Source organism: Phascolarctos cinereus, unplaced genomic scaffold (assembly GCF_003287225.1).
Source record: "Phascolarctos cinereus isolate Bilbo 61053 unplaced genomic scaffold, phaCin_HiC Scaffold_4;HRSCAF=312, whole genome shotgun sequence".
Taxonomy (NCBI): domain Eukaryota; kingdom Metazoa; phylum Chordata; class Mammalia; order Diprotodontia; family Phascolarctidae; genus Phascolarctos; species Phascolarctos cinereus.
This window is the reverse complement of record NW_027555847.1, coordinates 67,282,307-67,304,460: the sequence shown is the minus strand read 5'-3', so window position 1 is coordinate 67,304,460 and position 22,154 is coordinate 67,282,307. Positions and strand designations below refer to the sequence as shown.

Sequence of the window (22,154 nt, the reverse complement as noted above, 5' to 3'; positions counted from 1 at the left end):
TTAAATGTTGTCTCCCTCATTAAAACATGAGCTTTTGGTAGTGATAGGTCTTTTTTGTTTGTTTGACTGTCTGTTTTGCCTTTCTTTATATCCCAGCACTTAGCACAATGCCTGGCACATAGTAAACCCTTAATAAATGCTTATTGACTGACTGAACCTACTACTAATCTCTCCTAAGCTGAGATTTAGATAAGTTTATGTGGAAGAGACTCGAAAAACCTTGCAGAATGTTATATTATCCCCATTAATTTGGGCTAACAGCAGATTATGATGGCAACAACTAATATTCATATAGCACTTGGTTTGCAAAATGTTTTACATGTATTATCTCATTTGATCCTTATATCAACCCTGTGGAATAGAGGCTATTAGCCCCATTTTAAAGATGTAGAAACTGAGGTGGAATGAGGTTAAGTGGTTTGCTCAGTATTACACAGCTATTAAAGCAGCTAGGTTGCCCAGTGGATAGAGTGCTGAGTCTGGAGTCAGGAAGACATCTTTCTAAGTTCAAAGCTGGCCTCAGCCACTTAATAGTTTAGTGACCCTGGGCAAGTCATTTAACCCTGCTTGCCTCAGTTTCCTCATCTGCAAAGTGAGCTGGAGAAGGAAATGGCAAACTACTCCAGTATCTTTGCCAAGAAAACCCCTAATAGGGTCACAAAGAGTCAGACAAAACTGAAATGACTTAACAGCAACAGTGACAACAATAACACAGCTAGTAAGTGTCTGAGGACATACTTGAACTCAGGTCCTGTGATTACAAAGCCTTTAATCCAGCCATTGTATCATTACTCTGGCATAGGACGAGTTTTCCTTGGAGTTTTCTCCTCTCCACGCTCTAGGAAATCTATGGTACCATTTGGACCTATATGAAACCAACTGTTCCATCATGAACCCCCTCATACCTCATCTTAGCTACTGGAAGATGAGACTTTTGTTTCTGTTCCACTCTAATATTTGTCACATCCAGTTTGGAATACATCATTCATTGGTAAAGAGACAGTACCTGATTCTGCTCATATGTCTAACCTTAGTTTAGAGCACAGTTGAACAAAACTGAGAAATCCATCTCTATTTATTATGTAATAATAAAAATGAACCACTTTCTATTTCCCCTAAATGATTCTTAGGTGAGACTACGAAGCTGTTAGAAACTGTTCAGAGGTGAAACTTAGGATGAATCAATTGCATGGGTCCCAGCCAAAAGGGTTTCTATGACAAATCTTTTAACTGTCATGCATCTTCATTCACATGAAACCACCGACTAGAAGATTTAATTAGAATAGTACAGTAACAGAGATAACAGATGGAAAGAGTGGCGCTACTGTTATTTGCTGGCAATAAATGGATGTACTCAAACTTGGCCCAATTCCTACCTGAAAGGGAAAGTGTACCAGATTTTCTCTCTGGAGACATGCTATAGTGCATTCACCTTTCTCAAAGTGTTCTACAAAGTTCGAGCCAAGCTCTTTATCACATCAAGCCATGTGATAAAGGCAAGGTCAAGACACATGCTCTTGATTAGAAATTGAGGGAATGCCCATCAACTGGGGAATGGTTGAACAAATTGTGGTATGTGAATGTAATGGAATACTATTGTGCTATAAGAAATGATGAGCAGGCAGATTTCAGAAAAATCTGGAAAGACTTATATGAACTGATACAGTGAAGTGAGCAGAACCAGGAGAACACAGTAACAGCCACATTGTTCGATGACTAACATTGATAGACTTAGCCCTTCTCAGCAATGCAAGGATCTAAGACATCTCCAGGGGTCTCATGATGGGAAATGCTATCCACATTGAAAGAAGGAACTGTGGAGTTTGAATGCATACTAGTTGCAATTTTTTTCTGTTTTGTTTTGTTTCTTCTTTCTGGTAATTCCTCCTATTGTTTCTAATTCTTCCTTACAACATCACTAGTGTGAAAACATGTTTAGTAGGAATGTATATGTATAGTCTATATCAGATTGCATGCCATTTTGGGGAGGAAGGGGGAGGGAGGGAGAGAAAAATTTGGAACTCAAGAACTTATGAAAGTGATTGTTGACAAATCAAAATAAATTTTAAAAATGAAAAAAAAATAAAGTTACTGTAAACATAAAAAGACATGCTCTTGGCAGTCCTCTTATTTCTTAAATTACTCCTTCCTTAGATGCTCCTCATCCTCTTCCCACCATTTAATGTGAGTCTTCTCCAAAGGTTTGTCCTTAGCCTTCTATTCTTTGACTATACTCTCTTCTTTTGCAGTCTCAACCCCTCCCATGGTTTCAGCTATTGCCTCTATGCAGACAACTCCCAAGGCTATACTTCAATCCTGACCTCTGTCCTGGATTCCACATATATATTCCCAATTGTCTTCAGGATCTCTTCATCTGTTGGTATCATCATTATCTCAACTTCAACATGGCTAAAACCAAGCTTATGATCTTCTTTCTTAAATCTGCTCCTCCTCCTGTCTTTACTAATTTCACCTAGAGTACTACCACTCACCCACTTTCCCATGTTCTTGACCTTAAAGTTATCTTCGACTCTTCCTTCTCCTTCAATTTCTCTCTAGTCCCATCACCATTAGATTGGGAGCTCCTCAAGACCAGGGATTGTCTTTTGAATTTCTTTGTATCCCCAGCACTGAGCATGGTCCCTGGTATATAGTAAGTGCTCAATGTATATTTACTGATTGACTGACTGAAACCTCTCTCAACACCATCTGCTTGCCCTACTGCAATACCCTCTAGCCTGTCCCTTTAATCCATGTATTTTTAACCTTTTGAGGGGTTAGGGACTTCTTTGGCAACCTACTGGAGCTTGTGGACCCTTCCTGAGAATAATGTTTAAAAAAAAGAATAATATTTTCAAGTACATAAGAAATGAATAGGGTAACAAAGAAAATTAATCATACTGAAATTCAACATCAATTTTTTTTAAAAAATAAATTCATGGACACCAGGATAAGAACCCCTGCTTAATTCATCCTTCATACTGCTATCAATATATTTTTTTTTAATGTAGATGGGGTCATATCACTCCTCTGTTCAGAATTTTTCAGTGATTCCTTTATATCTATGAAATCAAATTCAAATTCTTCTGCCTGACATTCAGCTCTCTCTATAACCTGGTCATCCAGGCTACTTTTCCAGCTTTTCCATATCATTCCCCTCCACCCACCTACATTATGTGGGTTATATCTAATGATATTTACTGTATTCTAAATTAAAACATCTTAGTATTGTTTTAAAAATAGAAAGACTTCCCTCATCTGGGAGATGAATTGAAAATCCCTTCCTTGGATTATTATCAATCTAACATTTTTATTTTGAAATTTCCTGAGGCACTTATCACTTGACCTGATCTATTACTGTTATCATTGTTGACATCTCAGCCTGAAAAATAGATTGTAAATTCTATAAGGACAGAGACCATGCATGTCTCAGTAAATTTTCTACCCCCTGAAGTGCCTAGTATAGTGTTCTGTATACAATAGGTATTTAATACATGTTTATTGGGGGCAGCTAGGTGGTGTAGCAGAGTGCTGGGCCTGGAGTCAGAAAGACTCATCTTCATAAATTCAAATCTGGCCTCAGACGCTTACTAGCTGTGTGACCCTGAGCAAGAGCCTGTTTGCCTCAGTTTCCTCATCTGTAAAATGAGCTGGAGAAGGAAATGGCAAACCACTCCGGTATCTTTGCCAGGAAAACCCCAAATGGGAACACAAAGAGTCAGACTGAACAACAACATGTTTATTACAGGATGCTAATGTCAGAGGAATGTTCCTGGAGACTAAAGAAGTTACTTCATTAAGGTAACATCGCTAACACCATGAAGAATAATATGCAAAAACCATTTGTTTCCAAGTATATACCACAGATTCAAAAAGCACTCTAGGATGGATAATCACCCAACAGGGAAACTGAATGCCAGCCACCACCAGCACATAGCTAATCAGTGACAGAACAAGGACAATTCCCACTAAGATGCTCAAGCTACTCCCCTCTCATCAAAGTCTAACCTTTCACCACTAAGCTGATATCTTAACCACTAGACTGTCAATGACTAAGAACTGCCTTAAGAGCACTCTTGGTAAGTAGGACAAGAAAGTGGCACAGGACCCGACACATTAGAAGAGTACTCCCAAGAAGAAAGGGCCAGTGGAAAGACAGAAGCAAAATAAGAAGGGAGGAAAGGAAAAGGGACAAAAAGAAATGAATGGCCCAAAGAAAAGCATACAGCACAAAGAGCATATAAAGAGATAAGAGGGAAAATTTGCTTCTGTGTAAAACTGTATGCCGGGTACAAGGGAGAGTCAATGTTTCAGGTTTATTTAAGCGCATCTTCAAAATACTTTATTTCCTAAACAACAATGCAATGCCAGCTACCTTCGGCATCCAGTATTGACGGTATGTAGTAATGTTTACATCACACGTAAGCAATGTCTATGAAAAGTGAAAATTCACCTTATTGATTCTCTTACAAAAAGAACCTACCAATTTACTGTGAATAACATACTCAACTACAGCTTTTTAGAGCAAGAAGAATGAAAAGAAACAACTAAATCAATTGTCTCTGATTTTTTTTTAATTGGAAGATGATTTGACAATTGACACCTTTATTTTGATTCCAATTTCCTAGCTTTGGTTGGGCACCATCCTTGTGAAGGTAGATTTCAGAAAGAAAAGTTGTTGGACTTTTCTAAGACATCTGGATTTCTAAAAAGTCTTGTGTGCTCCTTATGGTAAGCAAAACTGTGATTAAAAACTCCAAGAGGAAAAGGATCCCAGCTGGACAACAGCAGCAGAAAGTCAATACTTTCTGGAGGACTAAGAAAATATGAGTATTCCTGGGCCCAAGATAAAAATTACTGTGACTCCTTGATGAATTGCTCATTCCCTTTCACAAGGGTTCACTTCAAAGCATCATGGTCAAGTAAAGCACAAGCTAAACAAAGATCTAATTGTTGCAATTCACCACAACCTAATAACCTATTCCTGAGAGTGACAAAACCCTAGAACTCAACTAAGTTCAATAAACATTTGTTAAAGGTTTATCATAAAACTAGAAAATATCAAAAGCTAGAGAGAAAAGCTTCTTAACTTTTTTTTTTAATCAAAGATCCTTGTGGCAGTCTGGTGAAGCCTCTTGACCCCTTCTCAAAATAATGTTTTTAAATACATAAAACATTATACATAGGATTACAAAGAAAACCAATTATGCTGAAATTCTCTTATCCATTTTTTTTTAACATTTGTAGACCCCAAGATAACAATTTTTTGGCCTAAAGGAACCTTAGAATTAATTTATTCCAGTCCTTTATTTTACAGATGAAGTAACTGGGACTCAGAGAGATGTAATTGGTTGCCCAAGGTCACACAACCACTCGGTAGTAGAGACAAGACTAGAACCTACATTTCCTGACAACCAGCCCACAGAATGAGCCTAAGGCCTAACTCTATGTATGAAGCATTATGTACTGTGGGGAATTAAAAGATAAATGATAACTAGCTTCTGCCCTAAAAGAGTTTACAAGCTAAAACAAGCACAAAAATTATTAAAATAACAAAAAGAAATCATATTGGCAGTGACCTGGGATAACCCAAATGCTGCAAAGATTTAGAGATAGAACCTTTGAGTTAATTTATTTCAATTCCCTTGTTTTGCTGAAGGAGAGACTAGGGTCCAGAGAAGTAAATTAGTTTCTGGACCACAGTTTCTTCATCTAGCAGAGTTAGAACTAGATGATTGTCTTCAGCCCAGAGTCAGGGTTCTGTACTAGTTATTCAGCAGTGACTAACTTAGTGTGGTGAGCACAGATACTGCTTTAGTCACTAGCCAATTCTATCATTCCCTCTGTTTATTGAATATTGATCTGGGAAATGAAAGAAATAAAAGAAATCTTGAAGGAATACCCTTCCTTTTAAAGGAGATCTGCTCCCTTGCCACAGACCCTCTCTAACACACTATACATTAGCCATAGACTAATTCATAGACTAATGAACAAGGGTAGACCCAGGCAAAAACCTTACAGTTGCTATGAATGGCCAAGTGCTTAGCCTTGCCTGCTTAATAGCAGAATGACAGGCTTCCATTTCAGAAACGGCAAGAGTTCACTGATGGGCTTACAGGAGATGAGACTTTTAACTAGGCTGAATGCCAGACTAGAAATGTACTTGAGTGTCAGTGATGAGAGCCAAGTGGAGAGAATAAAAGGATTGAGGTCAGCAGGCCACACACACAGTGTTTCACTTTCACTTCTCTTCTCATCACTTTGTTCTTGTTCAAATGAGTAGATAGCAGGGGTTAAGTTCTATTAAGCCATTATCCTACTAGTATACTGTCTTTCAAAAAAATCTACTGATAAGAAAAACAATGACTCTTGCATTAAAGACTTTTTAAAAATTACATTTGGGTCAGTTTTTATTTCCTTGCACAATAGGTAAATACATGCTTTCTTTTGCAGCTAAAAATTATCTTTAAATTGGTCCCACCTTCCCAGATGTTTTGTCTGCCACTGCATGGCACCAAAAAAACCTGGCACATTTCTATTCATCTACATTTTTGTCTCAAGTTCAATATGTTTCAGTGGAGTTTTTACAAAGCCAGGTATTAATATAGCTGACAACTAAAAATACATTGGGATTATCCAAGAGCTGTATAATGAAGAACCAATGAATGAAAATTACAGGGAAGCAAATCTTAATTTTATATGACTGAGAACTTTCTAATAATTAGAAAATTACAAAAACAAAACAAAACAAAGTACAATGTGCTTCCTTGAGGGTAGAAGAATCACGAGTCCATGAGGTACCTGTCACCAAGGCTATTTAAGAGGGAGGTAGGTGAGGGGCAGCTAGGTGGTGCAGTGGATAGAGCTCCAGCCTTGAAGTCAGGAGGACCTGAGTTCAAATTCGACTCAGATACTTGACATTTACTAGCTGTGTGACCCTGGGCAAGGCACTTAACCCTGATTGCCTCACCAAAAAAAGAAGAAGAAGGTAGGTGACCATTTGTCAAGAATGCACATGGGTCATACATCAGGTATGAATTGGACTAGATTATCTCTGCAGTCATTTCAACCACATCAGCTACAATTTAGTTCCTATATTTAAGGAGTTTACATTCTACTGGTGAAGACAACATATAGTTTTATGATTATATGCAAAATATATACAAAGCAGTTTTGAAAAGAGGCACTAACTGTTGGAGATAAGAGGAAAGGAAAGCCGCACAAAGGAAGGGGCTTCTGAGCCGAGGTCTGGAGGAAGCCAAGGATTGTAAAAGGCAGGAGTGAGAAGGGAGTAGATTCCAGGCACCAGGGATTCTGTGCAAAGTCTTGGTGATGGGAAATGGTATATCAAATGTTACGAACTACAAAAAATCATGTCTGGTTGGAACAGAAGAATGTGGAAGGAGAGGACCACAAAGTATACCTGGAAAAGCAGATTGGGAACAGCTTCTGAAGGGCTTTAAATGCTTAACAGAGAAATTTCTATTTGATCCCATACATAATAAGAATCCATTAGAATTTATTGAGCTAGGGAGTGACATGTTCAGACTAGAAATAGAAGCTGATAAAATGTCCTGCCTACCTCATAGGATTGTTGAGAGGATAAAATGATATATGCCTTGGACTTGGAGTCCAAGTACTGGTAGTCCTATCAAATCAGAAAGGTCTGGAATATGGCCTCAGCAGAACTGTTATGTTTACACTCTGAGGACCAGCCAGACTCATCATCAGCAAGATGTCACCAAGTGATGAAATTCTTTGGCAACAGAATTTCATGAACACCATTGGCCAAGGTATGGAGAGGTTTCGATTTGGGTCAGTGAAGACAGTTAATGATATTGAGTTCAATTTAACAAGCACCTGACAGAAAATGACAAAAAATGGTCCTTCCCCTTGAAAAAAGTACATTCTATTGAGGAATACAAAATGCAAAGAGATAAGTAAATATAAGATAGTTTGAGCAAGGAAAGAATACTAACATCTAAGGGGAAAAAGAAAGACTTTCTTAAGTAGGTGACACATGAGCTGAGTCTTGAAGGAAGCTAGGAATTTTAAGAAGTGGCAGAGAGAAGAGGGTACACTATAGGCATGGGTAACAGCCAAGGAAAAGACATGGAGACAAGAGATAAGAAGCCAAGTTTGAGAAACAGAGAATAAGCCAATTTGGCTAGAATGCAGAATGTGTGAGGGGGAGTAAAGTGAAAAAAATCTAGAAATATAGGCTGGAACCAGACTGAGAAAGAGATTACTTCATTCATTTAAAGATGAGGGATGGGGAGAGGGAGATACGAGTGGTCTCCTGCCAGTCCTAGAAAACTACCTTTCAGCACATGAATGACATCATAAGACTATGCCTAATCTGCTTTGTTCAGGTCATTTCATCCTATCCTTGAAAAGTTATCTGAAACTCATTGAGCACTGATTAGAGATTCCCTCCGATTAACAGTGCCTTAATACTTAAGGCTTGTTGACCGACTTGACAAAAATCCATACTTTCTGTTTGTTGCCTTGGGGAAAGTACATTGGATTTGGAATTAGGAGATCTGGGCTCAAAGTCCAGCTCCAGTGATTACCAACAGTATGGCCTTGGACAAATTACTTAACCACCCCAGGCCTCAGTTTCTTTATCTGTAAGATGGAGAGATTGAACTAAATGACTTTTAAGGTCTGTCTCCTTTTCAGCTCTAAACTTACATTTCATGGAGCTTTCACACTGAAAAACTACATAATACATAATTAAAATTGTTAAATCTTGAAACTGGCTGTGGGAGCTTGCCAGCCCTTTTGTAAAGCATGAAATTTTGCTCACATTTCAAGAGTGGGCAAAAGTGTTTTTCAAGCCATACAAAGTAATCATTGTCCTTGTGCAACACACATACCATCTCCAGCTCTCCAGGATTCATTCAAACAAGATGGGTGGCAAAATACTTAGTGACGGTGTGTGTGTGGGGGGGGAGTGAGTACATTGGGTCAGATAGCTCCCTAAGATCTCCCTGGCTTTGCAGACCAGGATCAATATTTTGTACCCAGATCAATCAACAGGATGCCTGTGCAGAATGTAAAAAAAATCCATTGGAACACATACACATCACTGCACACTCTACATCAGTCAAATTTCCTGAATGGTTGTAAAAGATAAATTCCAACCAAAGATTAGACCTGAGGTTACCAAGAGGCAAATCAGAGTTGACTTCAATTTGGGTATAATAATCAATCAATAAACAAGCATTTATTAATTGCTACTTTGCATTAGGCACTATGCTGTGGTGTGGTGGGGTGGGGAAGAGCACAAAGATAAAACTGAAACAGACCCTGTACTCAAAGAGCCTACATTCTATCAGGACCCTATATCAGATAACACTTTAAGACTAAATTTCTCCCCATTTTGGCAGCTGACATACATTTGAATGCTCTTGCTATGACCCGAAGGAGAAAGATTCTATCCATAGATGCCTCCCCCACTCCCCCACCTCTCTATCTCTCAGCATCTCTGAGCACACCTGTCCCCTATTCCTAAAATGCTGTCCTTCCTCATTGCAACTTCCTGGCTTCCTTCAAGGCCCAAGTAAAATGCCACCTCCTCCATGAAGCCTTTCCCCACCCCTCTTAATCCTAGTGCCCTCTCTCTGTGGATTATTCCCTATATATCCCATATATAGCTTATTTGTACATAGTTGTTTGCATATTATTTCCCCAATTAGACTGTGAGCTCCCTGAGGGCAGGAACTGTCTTTTATCTTTCTCTGTATCCCTAGCACTTAGCAAGTACTCATAGTAGATACTAGATACTCATAGTAGAGAGTAGATACTAAATAAATGCTTAGAGACTAAATGACTTTAGAATCATTCTATCTGCTTTTCAGAATACAATCCAGGACTCATTTCCTTAGCTGAAAAGGATCATATTGGGCTGAAAGAAACAGCTGGACTAGTTCTATAAAGGTCTATATTTTCATACTCTGCAGATGCCCAAGGGTAATTCTCAATGGGAGTATTTTCATAAATCTCTGCAAATTAATTAGATAGTGAAATGTTGAAAAGCATTCAAATTTCCTCTCTCGTCTTAGGTGAACAATCCTGCATTCTAGATCGAGAGTTTCCTTTGTCCCACCCACATGTACCAAAGGACACAAGAATTTACTTTGTGCTAATTTCAAAGCAAGTCTCATTATAGAAACAAAGCAGCTAAGAAGAATATAAATGAACTCATCCCATGTACAGTATCTCTCTGGAAGAAAAGTCTCCAAAGAGGCAGATGGTGCTTCTCCTCTCAGCAGGCACTACAGCAGAGTTTTGAATTTTTAGGCACTGAGGTCCCAAATGCCTGAAATGTGAAAATTAAGTAGAAAGATAACCTAGCTTGAGAAACAAGGACTAGGATAGGAACCAGTAGGCTTGAGCCAGACTCTAAGACCTGTTAGTGATTCTGATAATCCTCTGTAGTAAGCTGTTCTGGACTCCACTTTTTCCATTTGTAAAATGGTGATCACTGACACTGGCCAGTCTCATTACCTGAACGTGAGCTCTACAAAATCATGTTTAGGAGATTAAATTCTACCTTCAACTCAACTTACATGTAACTAATTGCATATGTGAAAACAATCTCTGTCCAAACAACACAATGCATTTTCCTAGCTCTTTGCCAGACAGTAAATGTAAAATTTCTGTCTTGGGTTGATTCCCTAAAGCATAGTATAATGAATATAGGGCTAGATTCAGAGTCATCAGGCATGGATTCAAATTCTGGCTCTTATATTCCACTCTACATCTCTCTACTCTGCTCCTTACTTTAATAGATGATTCTGGACCTCACAGGGCTCAGCAAAAATAATAATTCTTCCTTGAATATTCATAACCATGCATATAACTCTTAATTGAGTCAAATTCTTGATTCAATCAACCAACCAACCCATAGGCACTTATTAAGTGTTAAGCACAAGAGAGACAAAGAAAAAGCAAAAAGAGTCTCTGCTCTAAAGTAATTCACATTCTAATGAAGGAGAGAATATGGTAAAGAACTAGGAACATACAAGATATATACAGAATAGATGGATGGTGACCTTTGAAGAGAAGGCAGTAACAGCTAGGACTGAGAAAGGTCTCTTGTAGAAGGTAGCATTGGAACTGAGACTTGCAGGAAGCTGGGGAACAAAGAGGAGGAGGTGAGAAAGAAGAGCTTTAAAGGCATGGGGTGAGACAAGAGATGGAATGTCCTTTGCCAGGAACAGGAAGGCCAGTGTAATTGGCTCATGGAGTGGGGGGAGGGGAACAAAATGGAAGAAGACTAGAAAGTTTAGGAAGGGGCCAGGTTTTGAAGAGTTTTAAATGGCAAAGGACTTTATATTTGATTCTGGAGGCAATAGGGAGGTATGGAAATTTATTGAGTGAGGAAGAGAGACATGAGCAGACTTTCACTTTAAGAAAATCACTTTAGCAGCTGAGTGGATTGGATTGGGGGAAAGTATTGGAGGCAGGGAGGCCAATTTGAAGGCTAGCACAATTTATAATCCAGCAAAAATTGATGAAAGCTTGAACTGGGTGGTGGCTGAAGGAAGGGAGAGAAGGGGAACCATAAGAGAGATATTTTGAAGGTAGAAACAAGGTTAACAACTAATTGGATATGTAGGATGAGTGTGAGGAACTGAAGATGACATCAAGTTCGGCAAACCTGGGTGATTAGGAGGATGGTAGTGCTTTCAAGATTAGGTGAAGCACAGCCCTAGAGTCAGAAGAAACTGAATTCAAATCCAACATCAAACAATTACTAGCTGTGTGTATGACCCCTGGGCAAGTCATAATTGCCTCCAAAGAAGGGGGGGGGGAGAATAAAAGGGAAATTTAGTTTGGAAGAAAAGATAATGAGTTTGGTTTTGGACATGCTAAGTTTGAGATGCCTACAGGACATCCATTTCAAGATACCCAAGATGAGTCAGTGATGCAGAACTGTAGCTCAGAAGATAGACAGATATAAACAAATGTGGGATGTAATACAGATGTAGAGATAACACTGTAGCTAATGAAATCACCAAGTGAGATGGTACAGAGGGTGGAAAACAGAAGAGGGCCTTGAGCCTTGAGGGATACCCATAATCAGTGCATGACAAAATTGGAAGACAATACATTTGCTGTAGTCAGAATTGTCCATTTCCAACCTCCATCTCCTTAGTCTCCAAGTTGAGAAAAAGCTGCAACAAATGAGGGGAGTGTTAGCCAATTTCCTGATTCATGGGAATACAAAACTAGATTTCCCCTGAGCAGTAAAGGGCCTTTTAGAGAGCACAACTTAGAAAAGAACATAGAGAGGTGGATCAGTAAATGTATTTTTCATTGGTTGCCTCTAAAGAAGATATTTCCCCCAACTGATTTTGTCCAGATTGAGTGGGAGTGGGAATCAATAGATGTTCAATGCTTCACATAATGTGAGATTTTTAAATATATATATATATACACACACATATATATACTGCTGATTTTTTTCCCTTCCTCTTTTTCTTTTTTTTTTTTTTAAAAAGTTTGTTATAGTGGATGATTCTGAAAGAAACAGGATGCAGAAGGAAATCCAGGTGTTGTAAAATAGAAGATAACAAAAAAACATATTGCTTGTTCAGATTTAGAATATAAACCTTAGAAACTATTTGGCTAAACCCTTTCACAGATGAGAAAACTGAGCCCAGGAGATTAAGTGACTTGCCCAAGAGTAGTTGAACCAACAAGAGATTTGAACTCAGGTCCCCTGACCTCAGATCTAGCATTCTTTCCAATGGACCATAATACATTTTGAAGTAGTTTTACTGTCTATTGAAATGTGATTTTAAATTATGTGTTCTTTTTTAAAAAAGAACATTTTTAAAAACCTATAGGTTTTAATAGATCTATAAAAATCATATTGTTAATTAATGGGAAAATGTGATTCAATTTATAGAAATTCAATCCATATCAAACTTTCCAGGGACATGTTGTTTATTGTTATTTAGTTGTTCAATCTTGTCCAACTCTTCATGACCCCATTTGAGGTTTTCTTGGCAAAGATACTGAAGTGGTTTGCCATTTCCGTCTCCAACTCATTTTACTGATGAGGAAACTGAGGCAAACAGAATTAAGTGACTTGCCTAGGTTCACACTGCTAGTAAGTATCTGAGGCCAGATTTTGACTACCCAGTCTGACACCTAGCTGCTTCATTCCAGAAACCCATTAACTTCATAGAAAAAAAGGCAGATTTGTAATGCCTATGCCTTCTGATTCACCAGAAGTTCTATGGGGCTAAACATACACTCCTTCAAAACATTCTGTCAGAGAAACAAACAAGTTAGGGAAGTTTATATGGAAATTTCACTCTGTTATTCCACAACATTCCCGTGCCCAGTACCCTGGTAGCCTCGAAAAGTGCCTGTATATTGAAGGGTGATTATTTTTAATCATTTTGTACTGCATTTACTACAGATCAAGTTGCTAGGGAATTTATTTCAAACTAGAAAAGGCCTTTTTCCTTTTTTATTTCTTTTCCTTTTTTATATGTTCAAACAGAAACAGCAGTTAAAACTAATAAATGAGCCTCACAATTGAAACTCTGGAGAAAATGGAAAATATAAAAAGGCAATTTAGAAAAAAACAATAAAAGCAATATCTAAACTATTGTCATCAATACCAGTTCAGACAAGGAAAATGCCTTGAGTTTATATAGCTACTCTATGCAAGCTTGTAGTATATTATGTGCAAATTCCAGGATATAAACTATTTCTTGGGATAAAGTTAGGTAGGCTTACAAGCAGCAACAAGTCTTAGCAGCAATCTGAACTCTCAGAGTAGGTTATGGCACCCTTGAGCAAGCTCCATTGTAGGAGGTATACATAGACATTCATGGTGTTACTTTAATTTTTACAATTTCTTTAAAACAACTTTAAATCATGCTAAATCCTTTATTAAAAATCAGTGGAGGACACAATTATTTAAAGTCTCACTTTTCAAAACACCCAAATTCAGATTTAATAATCCAGTATCCATTCAGCTGGATACAAGAAATGAATGTAGAAGCAGTGACATAGAAGAAAGAATCCAAGACTAGGAACTGGAGCAACACACAGGTTCTAAGCATGACTAACACTTACTAGTTGTGCGACTGAATAAATTTGTTGTTGTTTGTTTTTTAGTCATTTCAGTCATGTCTGACTCTTCTTAACCCATTTGGGATTTTCTTGGCAAAGATACAGGAGTGGTTTGCCATTTCCTTCTCCAGCTCATTTTACAGATGAGGAAATTGAGGCAAATTGGGTCTAAGTGACTTGCCCAGGGTCACACAACTAGTAAGTGTCTGAGGACAGATTTGAACTCAGGAAGACAAGGTTTCTTGACTCCAAGCCTGGCATTCTATCCACTGTACCACTTAGCTGCCAAATAAGTAAATTACTTAATTTACTTAATTACTGTGTTTATATCCTAGTTCATTCTCTCTGAAATGAGGACAATACTTATCTTGTCTCCTCATAAATTGGTTTTTATAAATAAAGCACTTTGAAAATCATCATGTATATATATATATATATATATACACACATATATATATGTATATATATATATATATACACAAATATATACTTATATATACACACACACACTCACACACACACATATATAGTCCTATATTAGTGGCAAAGATTCATTTTTGAGATAAGAAAGGGCTTAGAACGTGTCTCTTCTCAATGAGCTTCAATTCAGTCTAAGCAGACTTACAATCATCCCTTTTGAGGGAGAAGGGACCTTAGAAATGATCTAGTCCCATCCTCCTCATTTCTCAGACAGGGATATTAAAAGACTAGAGATTAAATTATTTTAAAAAGGTCCCATGAGCACCAAGGAACAAAGGCAGAATCTGAACTTAGGTTCTCTGACTCAAAATTCAAATTATTCTAAATCAAGTATGCTTTCCACCATACCACCCTTCTTTGAATTGGTCTCAGAAAAAGCTGAATTGAGTCAAAGGAGTACATATAGGTAGTTCCCAATTTCATAAAAAGGCTTTATTTCAATGGGTTGTTTATAGACTAAACACATTTTCCAAAAGAAACAATGTCATATGTGGTAGTTAAGGTTTTTCAAGCAGTTCACATATATCTATTTAAGTCATGAGAGAGAGAGAGAGAGAGAGAGAGAGAGAGAGATTATATGTATATGTATATGTATATATGTATGTACAAGTGTGTGTATATATGTACATAATTTATATGTGTGTGTATGTGCATTAGAATAGGAGTCTATGCCACCCCAGTTGAACACTGAATATACTCACTTCATTACCTCTGACTGCTTCATGTTCCTCAGCTGTAAAATGGGCGTAATCACAGCACCAACCTTACAGAGTTGCTGTGAGGAGCACATAATTTAAAGCGATTAGCACAGTGCCTGGCACATAGTAGGTACTTAGTAAATTCCTATTCCCTTCTTCTTCCTTTCCCCAATCAGTCAAAACTAGATTCTAATAAGTCCATGATCAAATTCAAAAGAGTAAAGTACTTCAATCATTGCATAAAGATAGGTGATGCCACGTAGGAGATATCTTATAAGCATCTAAAAGAATCAGACACACCTTTGGGCACACACATAACATGATAACCCAGTTTGGAATCTTATATTCTATCAGCAAGCCAGTCTGGTAGAAAAGCAGCTCCAGCCAGGCCCCTGAAAAAAATTGTTTGGCAAGGGAGAAGCATGGCTGTCTATTTGTCTCTCCCCGTTTCTCTCCCTCCCTCCCTCCTTCCCCTCAAGAAACCACATGAGTCTGACAATCTATCAGGTTCACCAGAGGTCCCAATTTCATCTGCAGCTTCCAACAGAGCTAGTAGCAGTCTTCCCAGAGTATCAGAGAATTGTTGAAGCACCTGCATAAACTCAGAGACACCGAGGACAAACTAAGCACAATGGGGAAAAGCAGCTTCAGGACGCTGTAAGAGTTTTTACCCTTTGCCACAAGTAACCTCTAAAGTTTGACCTTGCATACCAAAGATCTCTGAGGAGAGTATGGTGCTGTTTTGAAGGGATGTTTCCCTAACAATTGTCCTTGCTATATCTGCTTCATAAAGGTCCTTTCTAAAAGTTAATTCACTCTGCTGATAATCAGTGGGAACGTACCAGATGGGGGCTTGTGAGCAACAGTACCAGAAAATTGAGCTACACCTAGAACTTGGAGAAGAGAAGTTGTAGTCAGAGGCCTTCCGGGGACTTGGCCCAACAATTCCAGTAAGAGTGAAGGAAATAGCCTTGAAGGGATGTTAGATACTCATCATGTTACTTGATCTTTACCAACAATCCAGGGAAGTAAGCAGCTCAACTATTATTATCACCATTTTACGGGTGAGAAAACAGAAACCCAGAAGACTACAATGACTTACCCAAGGTAGTATATAAAATACACAGGTGAAAACAAGTAATATATGAAAAAGATGAGAATAAAATCCAGGCCCTCTGCCCTTGAATCTAGTATTCTTCCCATTACAGACCACTTTTTCCTAGTAATATCCTAAAAGCACCAAGAAACCAAACCATCAAATATTCTTATTTGAAGATGCATTCAGAATTCCAAACTGATTCATCAGGATATGCTATGGATACACTATGTAGAAAGGAGTAATTTCCCCCTGGTTCAGTTGTCAAGAGTTAGGATAGGGTATGCAGCAGGATAAAGTTAGGAGGAGGAGGGAAATAGGGCAATAAAGGTTAAGGGAAAGTAAGTGAATGAATAAGAGTTAGTCGTACAGTGGAAATATCATTAGGTTTGGAATCTGGAGACCTGGGTTTGAACCTTGGTTCTTCTTCTTACTCCCTGTGTGGCTAGATCACTCAGATTCTCTGGGCCTCATTTTCCTCATCTATAAAATAAGACAGCTGGACTGTCATAGATGACCTCTATGGTTCTTCCCAGCTGGAAATTCATAGTCCCATGACTGTTAAATTCTCCTTCACTCCAAAGAGGAGTCCTGAAGCAGTACCTTGCAAACCATACTGACATCCATAGCTGAAGGGGCATTCCCACAGAAGTGACTAATAGCTCTGCAACAAGATCATTAGATCTCTGTCTGGAAAACATCACTCTCTCATTCAGGTTCATTACCATTAATAGCTAATAAATACCATCTGCTTCAGGGGATTTTTGTTATTGCTTCTTTTATTTTGTTTTGTTTCTAGGAATTGAAGTGTTCAGACTTCATTTTCTTCCCTTATTTGAAAATCAGGGTATTTGTCCTTCTTTAGTCCTGCACCGGGGGTCATCTCCAGTCATCCCGATCTATATCTGGCCACTGGACCCAGATGGCTCTGGAGGAGTGAGGCCGATGACTTTGCACAGCCCTCCCTCCCTCAAATCCAATTCACTTCCAAGTCATATGACACCTCTTCCCTGATGTCATGGTCCTCTTTGAGAACGAAGGGCAATCAACCAAGGCATAAACCAAACCAGTCCTGCAGTATTTCTTCAATTCTCCGTGCCCTTTCAAAAATCAGTGACAGTAGCTTGGCAATCATATCTGTCAGCCCTTTCAGTAATCGGCGATCTGCTTCATCTAGACCTAGTGACTTGAGTTTGACTGATGATGAAACCATTGCCTAGGCCTTTAAAAAATCCAAGTTAACTGATGCGTTCTCTGTGCACCCACATTGGTCTTTTAGGATACTTCCCCATTTTCCTCTTATTTCATGTTATTTGTCTGTGTCTTCAAAATTTCACTCATGAGCTCCCTGTCTGCCCTATGCAATTCTCCCCTAAAGAATTTAAATTATGCAGTCTTATCTATGAGGGCAGAGACAAGATCTAACCTAAACTTTGTCCTTCTTTTCTGCATTCCTAGAACATCGAATTGAATTAGGGGAGAGATACGTGAAGAAATATGGTAAAATGCCAGATGTCTTGCACTTAGCAGGACAGCCTTTACTTCAAGCATTTATAAAGTATAGGAGAGAGTGGTTCATGCTCTTCTGCCATGAGATGACTCAATGAGTATGTCTGCATGGATCTATGTATAGTTATAAAATATATTATTATACACACATGTTTATAATACACACACATATACATCTGTCGATATACATATGTATATGCATACACATGTGTTGTGTTGTATATATGTATATACATAGCCATATATGTGTGTGTATATGTAATATACACACACATATATATACATACACACACTCACATACACACAATACAAAGAAAAACCCACAAAACAGCACCTGCTAAAGATATTTTTATGCGGGCATATCTTCTGGAAAATTCATTCTTATAATACAATATATGATCGGGGCCTGACAATTCTCACAATCATGGAAACATAAAAGTTAAAGGTAAAGAAAATTTATTGAGTCTGACTCACTTTGTATTTGAGAATACAGCAGCTTTGTGCTTTCCCAATAAACAGGGAAGAGGAATCTATTACTCTTCTCTACACTTGGGGGTTATTTCCAGGCTAGAAACTCTGTTAATACATAGACATATGTATGTATGTATGTATGTGTACGTATGCATCCATGCATATATGTATTGCATGCACATATGTGTGCATGTATAGTTGTTGCTGTTCAGTCATGTTCAACTCTTAGTAATCCCAGGGACAACCATACAGCCTGACTGGAGGCAAGTCGTGCTCTCCTCACACAGAGTGAGTCACAGCCCTGAATTACCCTCCCACCCCCTGTTCTCTACTCCAATTCAGCACAGAAATATCATTGTGGGGGGAGGTGTTAAAGGGAAAAAGTAGGAAATTATGCAAGAAATACAGTATGTTGGGGGTTTTTTCTATTCCTCAAGACAATGGTTTCCCCTGGGATTTTCCAAGAATCAGCTTCAGGTATGTAAAATAATTAGAAGAGTCTAAAAAGCATATTTGTATAAAAGTGGTATATTTCCACCCCAGGGAATGGAAGACAAACTTGAGTCAACATGTGCTAGTACAACCTGTCCTCATTCACTAAGAAGGAGGAAGAAGGAGAATACCAGCCCTGTCCTTAATGCCAAGCTCCCCTCCCCCATCAACAGGAACACAAGAACAGTTCTCTACTAGGCATTCTAACTCCAGAAGGATGTGTGGCCTCATCTGGAGCACATAATTCAGTTTAGCAAAGTAGTATGCTAGTGGAAAAAGCTTTGGAGTTAAGGGTTAGGAGACTTTCATTCACCTCCCAGCTTCTCCACTTGTTAGCTCTGTAACCAAGGGCCTTTCTTTAACTCCCAAGCATCCTTTATCTCTGGAATGGAACTCCCATAGAATTGTGTGAAGATCAGATGAGGTAATAGCCAGAAATGCTATAGAAATAACAACTATTCTTAGATTACTCAACACCTACTGGGTGTAAGTCACTGTGCTGAAGTTAGATCAATAAAACACAGTCCCTTCTCTCAAGAAGCTGATAAGGGAGATGCCAAGAGTTTAGAGAAGAGAATGACTATTTTCGCTTGGTAAGATTGGGGAAGGCCTCATGGAGATAGTGGCAAATGAGCTAAAAATTACAGGATATTCTAGACACAGGGGCATTATGAATGAATGATAAGATTGACAGGAATAGGGACAATGAGTTGAGGGAAAGGTGAGTTGAAGTTCCAGTCTGGCTGAAGCAGACAGAGGGTACATATGGGGGAAAAAGATTTTTCCACCTCAATACAAACATGCAAACCTAACCTATCAATCAAACAATACTTACTAAGCATCTACTAAGTGCCAAGCACCATGCTAAGTACTAGGGAATACAAAAAGAGTCAAAAGACAGTACCCAAAGGAGGAGATAATATGCTAGCAAATATATACAAGCGAGCTATACACAGGGTAAGTAGGAAATGATTAGGCTAATTAACAGAGGTTAGGTACTAGAATTAACTCCTAAAATTGTGACTACGATTAACAATAACTGAAATATTCAAACAAGCATTTCTGCAAAGAAAATGAAATTTAATTACAGGGCCTCTTTCCAAGGTTCTGTAGGACTAATTCCACAAGAGGTTATGTGGTCTACCAGCTCCAAACCCCAAACTGTGGACCAATAAAATGGAGGTTGGGAACAGAAATGGATGGAGATTCTCCAAGGGCTTCAGTCTAGCAGGGAGTGAGGCAACAAGTCAGAAGTCTTCCCTTCCAGTCTAGTAAAGTCACACATATATCACATCTGATAGCAATTCCCTTCCCTCTAGGCACTTGTCAGCTCATCAGCATTCTCCAAAGGGTTGGAGACAGACATCATACCAGAATCATAAATTTAGAACTGCCCTTAGTGGTCAGCCAGACCAATGTTCCCATTTTACAAATAAGGAACGAAAAGCAAAGTCCACGTAGATGATAAGACCAGAATGCAAATCCAGGTCCTCTGATTTCAAATCCAGTGTTCTCTCTCCTGAACCATGCTCAGTACCAGCTTCATTTGGGAGGTATGTAGGGCATACATTCCTTTGTACAGGGACAGGTAGGTCTCAAATGGAGAGGTCTTGTCTTGTTAACAACAGAAATCTATCTCCTCAATCCCCTCACAGTCTACCTCTGCTCCCTTCTTAGTGAAGAGTTTCTGAGGAGGAAGAGGAAAGCAGATTATTGTGCCTAGAAAATGACAATGTATTGTTCCTTTAACTGATTGTAATATAGGTGCCTCCTAAAGGGGAATGAGAAAGGCTGGGAGTATTGGCATGGTGAGAGGATAAAAGATAGTGGCCAGAAAGGGAAGGCAAAGGCTTGGAAGGCATACAGGCAGCTAGGTAGTACACTGGACAGAGTGCTGGGCCTGAAGTCAGGAAGTCTTGAGTTCAAATCCAGCCTCAGACCCTTGCTGGTTGTGTGACTCTGGGCAAGGCATTTAACTTCTGTTTGTTTCAGTTTCTTCAAGTGTAAGATGAAAATATTAATAGCAGCTACCTCCCAAGGTTGTTTTGAGGATGAAGTAAGACAATATTTATCATGCGCTTGGCATGTAGTAGATACTATATAAATACTAGTTAATATTATTGTTAAGTTCCTTGGCTAGGTTATAGTTTGTCCTTATGCAGTGTGGGATGGTTCAGTGAGCTAAGTTTGGCAAAATCAAATGTTTCCTCTTTCCGTGTATTGACCCATGTCTACTTGTCTTTTCTCAGACTCGAAAAACATAACAAAAACACAGTCACTCTGGAAGAATCTAATGAGACAGTAGACAAAAGAAATCCTCAACCTTATGATTGATTCCTATATAAATTATCCCAGAAGAATGATTTAGATTGCAAGGGTGCCACTGTAATATATGACCCTCAGCCCTTCCTCTCATCTTTGGAGAAAGAAATAAAGGAGGTAGGATAGAAAATAGGTGGGAAAAGGAAGCAGATAATGGGGATAAGAAGGAATAGTAGAGAGAAGAAGGGAGCAGATGCATAGAAGATGACAAGATAGGCACAAGAAACAGCTAACCTCTAATAGATAAGATACTATACCAATCAGGCAATTGATGAAGTTTTTATCAAATGCCTACTGTGTAACCAGCGCTGTGCTAGGTGAATTGAAGATCAAAAAAAAAAAAGAATTGTAAAATATCTTTCCTTCTCTCAAGAGAATTATAAGTGTTAAGGATGGGATGATTGATTTTACTCAACCCTGCCCCACTTAAATTCCTAATCAATCAATTCATCCATATACCTTGGACTAAGTGGGCAAAAACCTCTGGAATGACACTGAACAACTAGCATGAGACTTATGTTCAAACTGGCCACATGCCAGAGAATATCTAGAAATTAGCAAGTGAATTGAAAAGGAATTGATTCTAGAAGCCGAAACAAGTGTGGCCTTCCAGAACAACCTGAAGAGGACCTGCCTGGAGGTGGAGGTGGAGGTGAAGGTGGGGGTGTGGGGGCAATGACTTTCTGTCTTGACCAAGACTCCCTCCCCTTTTGCCTGGAGGATAATCTAGCCAACTTTGACATAAAGAAGATATTGTTGGACTTCCATCCTCCCCCGTGTTCTAGCAGCATCCATGGACCCAGCTGAAAGCAGTATCTCCTGTTAAGGACATAGGGACATAGATTAACCATGTTTAAGAGCAACTTCTCAAGCGTGGGAGATAAGGACTTACAACAATCAGGAACTATGGCCACATGTGCTCTCTAAACTTCAGCCCACTTTCCTCTGGACTCTGTATATACTTGCAGAAGAGTGTGTCATAG

The 22,154-nt window shown here is 38.7% G+C and overlaps 1 protein-coding gene across 1 annotated transcript in view; it reads right to left on the bottom strand.

Annotated features, from left to right (window-relative positions):
- The window catches only part of VOPP1 (VOPP1 WW domain binding protein), a 193,740-nt gene that overhangs the window by 104,331 nt on the left and 67,255 nt on the right, over positions 1 to 22,154 (bottom strand).